At 38.6% G+C, this 14,593-nt stretch overlaps 1 protein-coding gene across 2 annotated transcripts in view; it reads right to left on the bottom strand.

Moving 5' to 3' along the window:
• Positions 1-14,593, bottom strand: part of MAK10 (MAK10 homolog) — a 190,116-nt gene that overhangs the window by 145,867 nt on the left and 29,656 nt on the right. The gene's annotated exons all lie outside the window — the stretch shown is intronic.

Genomic DNA, 14,593 nt, shown 5'->3' with positions numbered 1-14,593 from the left:
ACTCCTTCGTCTAAACTAACTCCTAGCAAAGCCAAGGGGGGTAGTCCCTAAAAAAACTAGGGTTGATTGACCTATAGTAAACAAGAAATTAATCTAGGAGTTAATTAGATTACACAAGAGTACATTAACCATCAGCATACAATATGAAAAATAAACAAGAGAATAATGACAAAACTTAAATAATAAGATAGACTAGTGCCAAAAGGACATCTTTGTTGTGTGAAAATAAATCTGGCAAATGAAATAGTAGCCCAATGTTGTATGTTGTAGAAATGTTTTCGAAAGTGCTCTTGGTAGATTTTATTAAGTTGATTTCACTTGGATTCATTAGTGATTGCACAATGGAGAGGTAGGCATGTGACCCGTGTGATTGCAAAGAAATAAAATTAATCTAATGTGTGTTTCCTCCTTCACCTTTATCCATCGAATTGGGTAGAGAAGGTTGCAAGGAGATCCAACGAGAGGAATCTTAGCTTCAATGAGTACTCCCCTGATTTTACAAGTCAACAATTGCAAGTAGATCCAACAAGAGGAGGCTTAGTTCATTCTCTTCATTTCACAAAGTCAACATTACGAGGATAAATAAACCAATATAACAATAAATATTACAAGGCTTTCTCTAGTTAAACTAATCCAACCAACAAGTCCTCTATGATCATGTGCAAAGATCAAGCTTCGCTTGCAATGGTTGAGAGCATAACAGGACTTGGAGGGGAGGTGGTTCATTAGTTTTGTAAAAATAAAATATAATCTAAAACATAAAGAAATTTAATCTGCTCTAATGTTTTACAATGTAAGATTAATTTAGAGCGAAATAAAAATGAAAATCATACAATAAACACAAGAGGCCCCCGTTGGGTAGGGGCAATGCGATGCCTAGGAGACTCTCATAGCTCCCTCAAGATTACAATGATTATATGGTGATGCCATGATCGGTATCCCTTGTGAGTAAAGGGAAATAGCAGTTTTCAAAGTTACAATGGTTGTACTAATCACTTTTTTAAAAACGGGAATATTATAGTTTCCTTCCGGGTAATTGAATGGTCGAATTTTGTGAAAATTAGGCAGCACTTCCCCTCATATTCTCGTGGACCTGCAAAAAAACAGCAAGCTAAAATAGTGAAATATACCCAAAATACTTTTGGAACATCCGCAATTGTTAGTGGAAAATGTCCGAAAAAATTCCAAGTGAAATGATAAAGAAATCAAGTCAAATTCCTACTCTAAAAGAACCAAGAAGAGACAAGTTTAATCAGCTTTTCTTGGCAGATTTGTTGTTGTTAGGATAGCAGCAAAATAAGTCTTTCAAATGCTAGACGTAACAATGAAATTCCACAAAATCGAACCAAGGGATTTGAGAGAATTTTTTAGAGTTTATGTGTAAGAAGAGAAGGAGAGAATGGAGTCAATGAAGCAATTGGAGGCACTTTGTGCTTGGTAGAAATGTGCTTCTTATGTGTTGAGGTAAGTGATCCACTTCTCTAACTAGAGTTGCCTGTAAAACTTCACAAACCCTTGCCAAGAAAAATTGCTAATAGATAGGTGTTCCCTACACATGAAATCTAGAAAATATGTCAGTCAACATAGAAGCACATATAATCTAGGATTTCAAAATACAAGAAAACAAATAGACCAATCAAATAACCAACTTTGAAAGTCTATTCCTACTGGATGAAAACACCTCTTCAAAGGCCTATTATAACAAAGAATTTCAAAGCAATGCAATATAAACAATTATACCTCAAAGGGGATCCAAGCAACCACACAAAGATTAACACACCATGTAGCCTCCAAAGCCTTTTATTGTTCAAAAATGATAGAGCAATACAATTAATCAAAGCTTCCCCAAGAGTTCCAACTCTTCAACACTAGCTTCCACAAGAAGCAAGAGCTTCAATTTGTAAGAAATGAGGGAGGAGATCCCAAGAAGAGATGCGAGATCTCCAAGTGGAGGTGTGAGTGTGCAAAGAGAGAGTGTGTATCCCTCCAAGTGGAGTGTGTCTGCTTGAGGACAGGGAGTGTATAGTAATGAGAGGGAGTGGTGTCCCCTCATTCTCTAGTTATCTCTCGTGGATCTTTCACTCTAACTTAGCCAACTCATCACTCAAACTCGGCCTTACTTCAAGTGTTAACTCGGCCTCATTTAATGCACCCGCTCGTGATATAAATCGTGGTCTTTGGGAGTCAACTCGACCATTCAAACTGGGCCTCTTCAGTTGGCATGCGACTCATCACTTAACTCACTCTTAAGTGGTTTCCCAACTCATCTTTAGTGGTTGAGACCCTCAGCTTGACTAGAGACATGTTCCTAGCTATTTAATATCCTGATTTTTATGTATTTTCCTCACTTTTTTGAGTAAAAGTGATTTTCCGTGAGGAAAAAATAATATTTTCCATTCAAAAGTAGGTAGTAAGGTAATATTGGCAATCTAAGGATGAAAAACGAGTACCTACATGTAATACAAAATTTCCGAGTACCGCCTTTTTATTTGTTAAATAAATTTTAATTAAAATTCTCATTCTGCGAGAAATTTTTAATTATTAAAAAAAAACTATAAAAACAAAATGCAATTCCACAAGACTCAAGATAATGCCTAGCACGGTAATATACATTGGTTCTAGGCTTAGAAAACACATTCAAGATCTAGTTATTAAGACGAACTCTAACTTTGGAGGATGTGAGTGAAAAAACTCAATTAATTATTTATCACTATAAAGCAAAAATAATTAATTAAGTGAAAAAAAAACACTCTTGAGCGACTTCCTTAGTAACCAGGTCCCAAGGGCCAAGTATTTTACATAAGTTCATCATGCCAGTCATTTTTTACAATTCCCACATGGGGCACAGAATTTGCATAGAGAAAGAAGAGAGAGGAAGAAGGGGCAAAATTGCCCTACATGATTTCTGGTCCTAAAAATTTGAATAGTGCCTTATCCAACTTTGATGTTCTTCTTCCTATCTCTGCTAGGTACATCAATTAGGAACACCTTATAAGAAATTCGAAGGAAAGAGATATATACATAAAATAAATAAACAAAGATCAGACAACTAATGGTTGCCCTCAACTTCATTGTTGCTGCAATAATTCTCTTTGCCCAAAAAATCAAGAAGTCCTTTTGATTTCCTCTTTCTTAAAATACTTTTGAGAAAATAATTCATTGTGTCCTCTCTTTCACTTTGCTTCCTTTTATAATTTTGAGTTGGGCCAAATCCCTAATCTCAACAATCAAGATTAAATCTAATCTTGAGTTGAGATCAATGGTTGAAAATTCATAAAAAGATATTTGAGATCAATGGTTGAAAATTCATAAAAAGATATTCACTTTATTGATTAATTAATAAAGTGAACTCCTAAGTCTAAGAATCATTTAATGAAAAATCCCACAACTTGGACACTTTGCTTTTGTGGAAATACCTGTCAGAGCTACAATCATCAACACTCGCTCTTAGCGACGAAGGTATTCTCCACCACTCCAAGCTTATCTCGAAAGAAGACAAATTTTCCTTTGACCAAAGGTTTGGTTAGTATGTCTGCAACCTACTCATCTATCAGAATATACTAGAGCTTCATTGCTCCCTTCAAGACCATATCTCTCATGAAATGGTATCTGATCTTGATGTGTTTCGACCTATCATGAAATACTTGATTCTCTAAGGGTTTCATGCAAATCTGATTGTCACAATGAATCATTATAGGCTCCAACTCTTGATCAAACAATCATGTAAGCAGCTTGTGAAGCCAAAGTGCTTCCCAACTGTAAAGTTTTGTAGATGTTCTATGCTAAGAGCAATTTCACTTTTCTCACAGCAATCATACAAGTAGTTAAGCAAAATGCAGATAGAACATATAAGCAGATCTTACAGAAGACAAATCAGAAACAAGAAAAATGTGTGTGATCGTTTCGGCGGTCAACAGGATGCTTCAACCAGCAAAGTCTCCTTTGGTCAGCCAGCCCAGATGTGTCACAAGATCCCTCCAACTAGTAGATGAGTCAACCCAAGTCAATTCTACAAAAAGTCAACGCTGTCCTGAAAAGTCAACGCAGGGGCAGCAAGCTAAAAGTCAACGCAGCAGCAAAACGGTCAACCCTTTGACCTCGATTTTTGTGCCAGATAGTACGGCCTTCAAAAATCGAACTTTCCACCAATTTTCAGCTTGATTGGACCAAGCGTTGACCAAAGTCAACGCTGGTCAAACTTTCTGCGAAACCCTAGCAGCAGAAACCCTAGCAGCAGAAAATCCGTACGGTCTGTCCTCTTCGTCCTTCCCACGTGTGGCTGAAATTCGTCCTCCAGGTAGCGTACTCTCTAAGATGAGAGAGGAAGATGTGAGTTGAGTTGTGATAAAATTCTCTCCAACTTTTCCTGTATATATATCCATCAATGAGGGTGTGTGACACATCTGTTGGGCATGTGAGCCTACATTACAAAACTGGCTGACCTTGCACATATAATTTATTAAGAATAATAAATTCACAATATAAGTTCTGCTCATCGGATTAAGACTATTTTTATATGGATTTTACACCTCTCAGAAAGAGGAATCCAACAAAAATATTAGCCTCTTAATCTGAGCATCAGAACATGGAGTTTGGACCTAGTTGTCCAAATTAACACTCCCTCTCAACTAGGGAGAACTCCATTTATTAGTGCAATCAACATCGTGAGTCATCCCGCCGAAACTTGCTTTGCTGGCTTCTTTATTTCAGAACAGAAGTGGGTCAGTCACAAAGACATCATTCCCCGACTGACATAATCAGTCCAGAGGTCCCAGACCTCACAAATCTTGATCCCAGATCAAGAGGTTGGACCATGCCATCCTAGATAGAGAGTACGGCAATCTCTGATGCGTCCATCAGTCTTTGCTAATAGTCTCTAGCTTTTCCACACCTCATTGGCCAAATGAGAGGTACTTCCCATGAGCCCTGAACTCAATGGGTAGGATGCATACGGGGCAGAGATTAAATGAGTGGCGAACCAGCTCAATAATCACAAGGGTGGGGCAGAAGCATTATGAGTGCTTATAGCTTCGAGAAGCTATCCCCAAAGCCCCCCAGAGCTCCCAGAGCTCATCGTCCAACAGGACCCACATCATAGGGTCTTTCCACGACACCAAGATTCTCACGGAAGGTTAGGAACTTGACCTTCCCCAGGGGTTTAGTGAGAATATCCGCGACCTGCTCATCAGTTCCTATATGATCGAGCCTTACGGCGCCTCGCTGTACCATATCCCGGATAAAGTGGTACCTAATATCAATATGCTTGGATCGGTCGTGGAACACAGGATTCTCAGTCATATGAATCCCACTCTGATTATCACAGAGTATTACAGTGGTATCTAGCACATGTTGGAACAGCTCACTAAAGAGCTTCCTCAACCAAACTGCTTCACAACAGGCCATACTAGCAGCAATGTATTCGGCCTCCGCGGTGCTCAAAGCCACCGACTTCTGCTTCCTGCTCATCCATGAGATCGAAGCAGAACCAAGATTGAAACAGCATCCAGATGTGCTCTTACGATCCACCACACTGCCAGCCCAATCGGCATCAGTATATCCCGGAGTATCACACTCCCGGCAGTGTATCTCAGCCCATGGTTTATCGTGCCTTGAAGATATCTCAAAAGATTCTTGGCACCAACCCAGTGAAAATGATGAGGCTCAACCATCTGTTGGCTCAAAGTATTCACTGCAAAACATATGTCCGGACGGGTGTTCACTAAGAACATCAAAGCTCCTATGAGTTGACGATACTCAGTAGGATTGGCCAAGATAGGCCCTGCAGCGCTGCCACTCAACTTCTTAAAGTTGAGTTCCATTGGTGTCGACACGGACTTATAGTCCACCATCCCAAATCTTTCCAAAAGCTTCACAATATACTTTCCTTGAGAAAGGAAAATCTCTCCAGGTCTCTGCCAGACCTCTAGGCCTAGGAAATAGAGCATCAGTCCTAGGTCTTTCATCTCGAACTCAGCAGCAAGCTCCCTCTTACATTGATGAATGAGAGGGTCACCACCTGTCAGGAAGAGGTCGTCCACATACAGCACTAGAATGAGAGGCTTTCCTTCCACAACCTTAAAGTAAAGGTTTGGATCAGCATTGCTTCGAGTGAAGCCCAGCTTCATCAAGTAACTATCCATCCTCTCATACCAAGCTCTGGGTGCTTGCTTTAACCCATAGAGGGCTTTCTTCAACCTGCAGACATAAGTGTCTCGATCTTGAACTTCAAATCCCAGAGGTTGTTCTACATACACCTCTTCCTTTATTGCACCATGCAGAAAAGCGGTCTTGACATCCATCTGATGAAGACTCCATCCTTGCGTAGCAGCAAGGGTTATGATGGATCGGATGGTGGTATATCGAGCCATAGGTGCAAATATATCGTCATAGTCAATTCTCAATCATCATGGATCTACACCTCAATGATTGTAATGTTGCTCTCATTATACAGCATCACATTGCTACCCCAAATCAACAAGAATGACAGATTTGGTCTTTTCATTGTAATATACTCCTAGTGGAGATTCATATCTTCTTTGTTGTCTATGCATCATCACGTTGCATGCTACCCATGCTGCCTTTGCATCATCACGTTGCAACACTACAACACAGTCAGATCTGCACTAATTGAGGCTTACGATCACCCAATCAAGCCTCCAAATTTGCTCCCACAGGTTGCCCAACCATCTGATCCAAAACTGATCAAATTCCTTGACCCAACACAAGGCATAAATTGTTGTTCCAATCTGTTTTCGCTGCTGCTCCTAATTGTGACTGGTTAGGGCATCCATATGCTGCAACAGCCCTTAACCAAGTCACCAAACAGCTTTCAAAAACTATGTGCTACCCTTGTATAAGTCCTCTGCATCCACGCTGTTGATTAGGGCTCAATCTAGCCCCAAAACAGTCCCACGCAATGCCTTTTCAGTGGGGTAAGGGCCTGCGGCCTACCACAGGTGGCTACCTGTACCCACGGCCTGCTGAAACAGAGTTTCCAGCCCGCACATAATATTCAAATCAACCCAGAATTTTGTCTCCTTTATTGAGGCCTTTCTGCTGGTTAATTTTCACTCCAAAACAGTCATAGGAGTGACCTAAACGTCCCCTCTTCCTTCACTGGAAATGCCCTTACCTGCACCCAATAAAACAGAGATTTAGGGCCCAATATACTGCAGATTTAGGGCTCCTATTCTTAGCGTGTAAGGGCCTCTTGGGACAGCGTATGAGGGCTCTTTAGAACTGCGGATTCTCCTCTAGATCTCTCTGTCCACAAAACCCAAACACGTGGAGAAAGTGCAGTGGTAGTCTCCCTCTTAATGCCAGCTTCTCTGCAGAAGTCTTTGAACTCATTTGACTCATATTCAGTGCCATTGTCAGTCCTCAAAATCTTGATCTTCTTTCCGGTCATATTTTTCACCAAGGCTTTGAAGGTACGAAACCACATGAAAGCCTCATCCTTCTTTTTCAAGAAGTATATCCAGGTTTTGCGAGAGAAGTCATCAGTAAATGTCATATAGTAAGAACATCCCCCCAGGGATGTTACAGGCAACATACCAGAAAGATCAGAATGGACCAGTTGCAATATCTCAGATGTCTTTGTGACACTTGAGGGGAAAGGTCCCCTTGTATGTTTTCCTTCAGCCCTTACATACACCTTTATGATTATTTCCAAAATCAGGCAGCCCTTCATGTTCATGATCTTATAATGCTGCCTATGCATCATCATCATGTTGTCCTATATATCATTGTCACATCACAGCCATATAAATCACTGTCATACAAGAATCACTTCCATACATCAAGAAACATTGTCCAAATATCACTAAAGTCGTTGCCCAAACATTATTGTCATAGGAACAAATATCTCTTCCATATATCATCTCCATTTGTCAAGAGAACAATATCACTGCTATGCATAACTGTTATAAGAGTAAGTGACACTACAATGAGTGCAGAAGATCACTGTCAAAAACTCTGTCATATTGTCATATTTCACTGTCATACGTACAGAAGATGGGGTCTGATAATAAGCCCACTTGACTACCCTTAAGCTCTTCCATATATCCAATTTTAAGACTCCAAATCATCTACCTTCTAACAGCCCTTGTTGTCCTTCTCAAGGGACTATACTTGGAGCTTTACCAAGCATCTTCTTACAGCCCATTATACCAGAATTGCAAACTGTCTAATCTGGACCATAGTATCTGGCAAATTCATCATTATAAATGACAAGCACATACCTGTGGTAGAGGTCATATTTCTGTCCACAACTACATTTTGACCAATGCACAGGACCCTGAAATTTCGGCCCTGGTTAGGGCTTTCTGTGGCTTCTACGACAGCCCACTATACAGCCTTCAAACCTCTTTAATTCCTACGTTGATGGTCAAGGGTACTGCGGCCTTCTTCCTGCTCCTTGCTGGGCCTCTCGGTCCTCTCAAAACAGACTTTTGTCCCATTGTAAAACTCAAAATCACTCAACGGCCTGTGCATAGAGAATAACCCTTGCATTTATGCTCAGAACTCCTCTTTACAAGCTCAGCTAGCCTCCTTCCTTACTTGGCCAATCAGATCATAAACAAAAGACACAGAAATACTCCTCTTCGCACTTTGGCCAGAGCCTTAAGCCTGCAGATACCTCTTCATCACTACGACTTGACTCTTCATGACTGCAGCCTCATGTCCTTATGACTGCGGCTTCCTTTACTGCCTAAACATATCCTCTACAGCTGCGCTGTATATCTTTCCGTTACAACGTATATCATTGATAGCGTATATAATCCTCTATGTACAGTGACACAAAGGCATCCATTGACTTCGATGATGATTGCTACAGATAGAGTTTGTCTTCACCTCAGCTCTGATACCATGTAAAGTTTTGTAGATGTTCTATGCTAAGAGCAATTTCACTTTTCTCACAGCAATCATACAAGTAGTTAAGCAAAATGCAGATAGAACATATAAGCAGATCTTACAGAAGACAAATCAGAAACAAGAAAAATGTGTGTGATCGTTTCGGCGGTCAACAGGATGCTTCAACCAGCAAAGTCTCCTTTGGTCAGCCAGCCCAGATGTGTCACAAGATCCCTCCAACTAGTAGATGAGTCAACCCAAGTCAATTCTACAAAAAGTCAACGATGTCCTGAAAAGTCAACGCAGGGGCAGCAAGCTAAAAGTCAACGCAGCAGCAAAACGGTCAACCCTTTGACCTCGATTTTTGTGCCAGATAGTACGACCTTCAAAAATCGAACTTTCCACCAATTTTCAGCTTGATTGGACCAAGCGTTGACCAAAGTCAACGCTGGTCAAACTTTCTGCGAAACCCTAGCAGCAGAAACCCTAGCAGCAGAAAATCCGTACGGTCTGTCCTCTTCGTCCTTCCCACGTGTGGCTGAAATTCGTCCTCCAGGTAGCGTACTCTCTAAGATGAGAGAGGAAGATGTGAGTTGAGTTGTGATAAAATTCTCTCCAACTTTTCCTGTATATATATCCATCAATGAGGGTGTGTGACACATCTGTTGGGCATGTGAGCCTACATTACAAAATTGGCTGACCTTGCACATATAATTTATTAAGAATAATAAATTCACAATATAAGTTCTGCTCATCGGATTAAGACTATTTTTATATGGATTTTACACCTCTCAGAAAGAGGAATCCAACAAAAATATTAGCCTCTTAATCTGAGCATCAGAACATGGAGTTTGGACCTAGTTGTCCAAATTTAACACCAACTAACCAAACTGGTTGCCATATACTTAGCTTCTATAGAACTAAGTGCTACTAAAGTTTGCTTCCTGCTAAAATTAAGAAATCATTGCAAACCCCAAAATGAAACAACACCCAAAGGTGCTCTTCTGATATGTATCATTCCCTGCCCAATATGAATTTGAATAGCCCTACAACTTCACCCCATCTCCACCAAGGTACCTCAAACCATACTCCATCGTGCCCTACACGTATCTGAGCACATGCTTTGTTATAGTTCAATGCACCTACCTCGGCTCCACCATCCACTGACTCAAGGTATTCACAGCATAACAAATGGTTGGTCAAGTGTTGACTAGGTACATCAATGAGCCAATCAACTGCATGAACTGTCTGGAATCTGCCAATTCTGTCTCTGAAGAATCCCCTTTCTTCAGGTTGGTCACCATCAAAATAGCCATAGATCTATTGTCCTCCATCCCAAATCTCTTTAGGATCTCCACTGTATATTGTCCCTATCCAAGGCAGATCTCTCTCGAACTTTGCCAAACCTCGATCCCCAAAAAGTAATGCATCAACCCAATGTCTTTCATCTCAAATTCTATTGCCAAGTCTAACTTGGGTTGATTTTTGTGTAGCATCAAGAGGTTTTCCTGCATCGCTAAAGGAAATCTCCAAGTTAGCCAAAGAGAAATTAAATAAAAATTAATTTTCTTTATTTTGAAGCATGATGTAGGCCCAAAAGCAGAAGTCAGTGCCACCATGAAAGGGTGTGTCTCATGAGCAAATTCACACCCATTCGATTAGTAAATATATACATGATGTGACACTACATTTTGCTCAATTCATTCATCACGTCTTCTCTCTCCTAAAGCAGTCGCACGTGTGACAAAAAGAGGCTGAGTTGACTGGAGTTAGACCAAATTGCAGGAGGGAAATTTGAACATGTTTGACCAAGTTGTAGAAAGTACGTTTTGGGCTGAGTTTGTGAAGCAAACAAAGTTCGTTCTTCGAATTAAATACTCCAGAAGACTTGGAATATGAAGATATACATTGAGGATATAGATATTATATATTAAATGTACGAATATGAATGATACATTGAGGGTGAAAGGCTTGCTTAAATAACAAACAAGTGTCTCTTCATGGAGAGTCATGTCTCATTTAGACATGACTCTTCAACCTAATTACTAATTAACTAATCATTATTTATAATTATTATCATTTACATTATTTCTTATATATTTATTCATAACATTGTCTTCCTCCTCAAAGCTTTGTCCTCAACGCTTGTCGATGAAAAAGGCTTGATCTCTTTTTCGATCTTGAATGTCTTCTCGTCTCGAAACAGTCATCTTCGTCAATACAAGTTGATATGATCTTCTAAGTGACAAACAAAATTGTCGCACTGAAAAGGGATCAGGCAATCCTAGATTAAGCTTCTGTGGAATATTCTGATCACTGTAATTTTGTAACGACTTGTCATTATAGGACTGGATTGAGGTTACATCACTATTCTCTGGAACATCAATTTGTTGTTTTTGCCCTGAATGGTCCCGATACATAGCTTGGTTGAGTTGTCTACTCTCATGATTCGGATGTCGATAGGAAACCTTTTTGGTTTAACTTTCCCTTATTAGGTGTGTCATGTGTGGAAATTTTTTTATTTCCTTCTCGTACTACGGTTTTTGAGTGAGGTACATAATCTTCGTTTGGAATTTTCATCATTTGGATCGTAACATGTGAATGTGTTTTTCCTTCCACTAATTGATCCTCTTCTTTAGTTCCACTATTGACTGGTTCAATATTAATTTCCTTAACTTCAACCTGCACTGTTATGTCTGGAGACGTCAATACTTCTTGAGTAAGTTGCTCTAATTTGTCTTCAAGTGACTTCTTATCACATTTAAGCTTCTTTATTTGTGTAAGGAGGTTTTGGTTATGATTCCTTAGACGTAAAACCTCTTTGGTTTCTGATTCATCAACTTTATCTTCATTGTTTTGACTTTTAAGTTTTTCATGTTTTAGATCTCTAATTTGTTCTAATAAATTTTTATTAAGGTTCTTTAAACGTAAAGTTTCCTCTTCTTATTTTGATAAGTGCTTCTTGAGTTCTTTCTTTGTGACCTTAGTCTTCTTCACTTGTGCAAGTAATTTTTTGATGTGGTCCTTGAGGCGAGAGATTTCTTCATCATTTTCCATTACTTCCTTGTAATGCATATCCACAAGATTTTTATGTTCCTGTTGTAACGCTTCCTTGTTTTGCCGAAGTTTGGCTATTTTGGCTTTCTCTTGATCTTCTAGCTGCAATTTCTTGGTACACTAGATTACATCATTTTGTAGGAGTGATGATGGGATTTCAACTTGCAATGTGGATTCTTTTTTCTTCATTTCCTTATTAAAATCAGCATGTTGTCGCTTATATATTGCCATTAATTGTCTTATATCTCTTGCAATTGATTGTTTTTGTGCATCACTTAGAAATTCCACTAAGGTAAAAGTTTCGTAACATTTTGTGCAAACGACATTTTGATTTCTAAATAATTCATGACAATTAAAATATCCCTTTGAACAAAAGGGAAATATTGAAAAGAAACCACTGCTTTTGGTGGATGACATTTTTTTGTTTTTTCTTCACTTATTTTATCTCCGTTTTTTTAATAATTTTTATTGTTATTCCTTTTTTATTTATTTATAAAAAATAAAAAATAAAACAAACAAACTTTTTTTAAATAATTTTTTCTCAAGTATAATTTTTTAACTCTCTTTTTATATAATTTCTTCTTTTTTATTTCTGACTTAATATATAACACTTTTTCTTTTCTTTATATATATAACTGTTTTTTAATAACTTTCGTGTTTTTTTATAACTATATAATATTTCAATATATATAACTTATAACTATATATTTGAACTTTTATAATTAATTAACTTAACTAACGTAATTATAACTTAACTAAGGTTATGAGGCAGGGAATATGACGTTTGACCACGATGATATGAGTGGGACGGAATATACCATTGGCTGATGATGAAGTGGAAATGGCGGAGGAACGGTGATACAGGGAACGGATATGTAGCGTGACTTGAATGTGATGGAGCGATGGGAAATATTCAGCCAGCAAATAGGCGCTTCAAACAGCTTGAAGAGAGATGACACATTTCACAAATCACTTCAGAGCTCAGCCACTTGTTTTAATTTAATTCTGCTCTCTGATTGCAAGGAGAAACTTGGTCTATTAGGTACACAACCCCTGAAATTAGTATTACCAAAGCTCGTCCTCCACTTGAGTGAAAATGTAAACTTCAGATGTAGTTGGTGATTTATTTTCAAGGGAATTGTCTTAACTGCTGAGATATACCTCTGCGTACAGGAAGAATTAAATCCACAGAGCTCAGCACTTTAAATTATCAATGATTCGGCATCCAAATGATATTGAACTTTTGAAGGATTCTGCCCTATTACTTATGCCGGAAGTTTGGAATGGAAGCGTTTTCAGGCTGAGTGAGAGGCTCAAGGAAACCCAAACTTGACCCCTGCAAATATGTCTGTTCCAACAAAAATTTGTTCTCTTGGCACTGCAATTAGTTTTTTTAACAAATATACCATCGTGAAGGAAGGGCAATGGATGCGGTAAAGGCCTGCGGTGCCTGTCAACGATGGGTTTGCAGGGCGATTTCTGCATTGCAATGGTCCGATGAGGAGCGGAGTCTTATGTCAAATATATATATTTAAAAAAAATCAACAAAATCTATATATATATTTGTTTTTTATATTTTTTTTATAATGTCTTTTATTCTTTCTTTCTTTTTTTCTAATGCCTCTTACTGTTTTTTTTAAATGGCCAAGGGCCTCTGATGAAAGCAGCGGATGGAGAAACTCCAAAAATTTAATAGTGAAACGCTTTCAGTTTCACGACAACAAGGCTGACACAGGGTTGATGACCAACAATCGGATCAGACATGGCTCTGATACCAAATGAAGCGAACAAAGTTCATTCTTCGAATTAAATACTCCAGAAGACTTGGAATATGAAGATATCCATTGAAGATACAAAAATTATATATTAAATGTATGAATATGAATGATACAATGAGAGTGAGAGGCTTGCTTGTATACCACTTTTCATGGAGAGTCGTGTCTCATTTAGACACAACTCTTCAACCTAATTACTAATTAACAAATCATTATTTATGATTATTATCATTTACATTATTTCCTATATATTTATTCATAACAGTTTGACCGTAGTTGACCGAGCTGCAAGAGGTTGAGTTTGACCACAATTGACCTAACTATTAGGCCGAATTTGACCACAGCTACTAACCGCAGGTCCAAGTTTGACCAGGCTGGTTTAACTGCATATTTTGGACAATTTGACCAGCCTTGAATTGCTGGAGTTGACCAGATTTGTCTGATATTTTGACTTGGGTATTGGCTCAGATTTCTAGACAAATTATTGATTTGTAAACCTTGCTGAAGAATAATTTCTCCTTAAAAAAGTAGTTGGGTTTTCTCCCAAGTTTGGATTTCCCAAGGTAAAAATATTGTCTCTAGTGTGCATGGCTGTCTCTTTACGATCTTTACTATTTCCGCTACGTTTACTGTTGAGATTTCTATGTATAATTGCTCAATGATAACTGGTCCATTGTGGCATTTATGAAATAGTTGTATCTGGTGTAATCTTGGCAGCCGAGATTTCGAAGTTACCGACTCTCAAGAAATTCTCGTCCCGTTTAAACAGAAAAAAGAAAACAATGAGTTGAGAAAATGTGAATGGGTGGTTGAAGTTCAAATCATTGTCATAGTGAACGTGTTTTATAAACTCGTTGAGCATCAGATGTTAATCAACCAATCCTAAATTTTCATGCACAAGCAAACAC

The sequence above is a fragment of the Pinus tabuliformis genome, chromosome 8 (assembly GCF_031772625.1).
Source record: "Pinus tabuliformis cultivar Carrire ecotype Pingquan chromosome 8, CPIR1, whole genome shotgun sequence".
NCBI lineage: Eukaryota > Viridiplantae > Streptophyta > Pinopsida > Pinales > Pinaceae > Pinus > Pinus tabuliformis.
The sequence above is the reverse complement of the archived record's forward strand: the minus strand, read 5'-3'. Positions and strand labels throughout refer to the sequence as shown.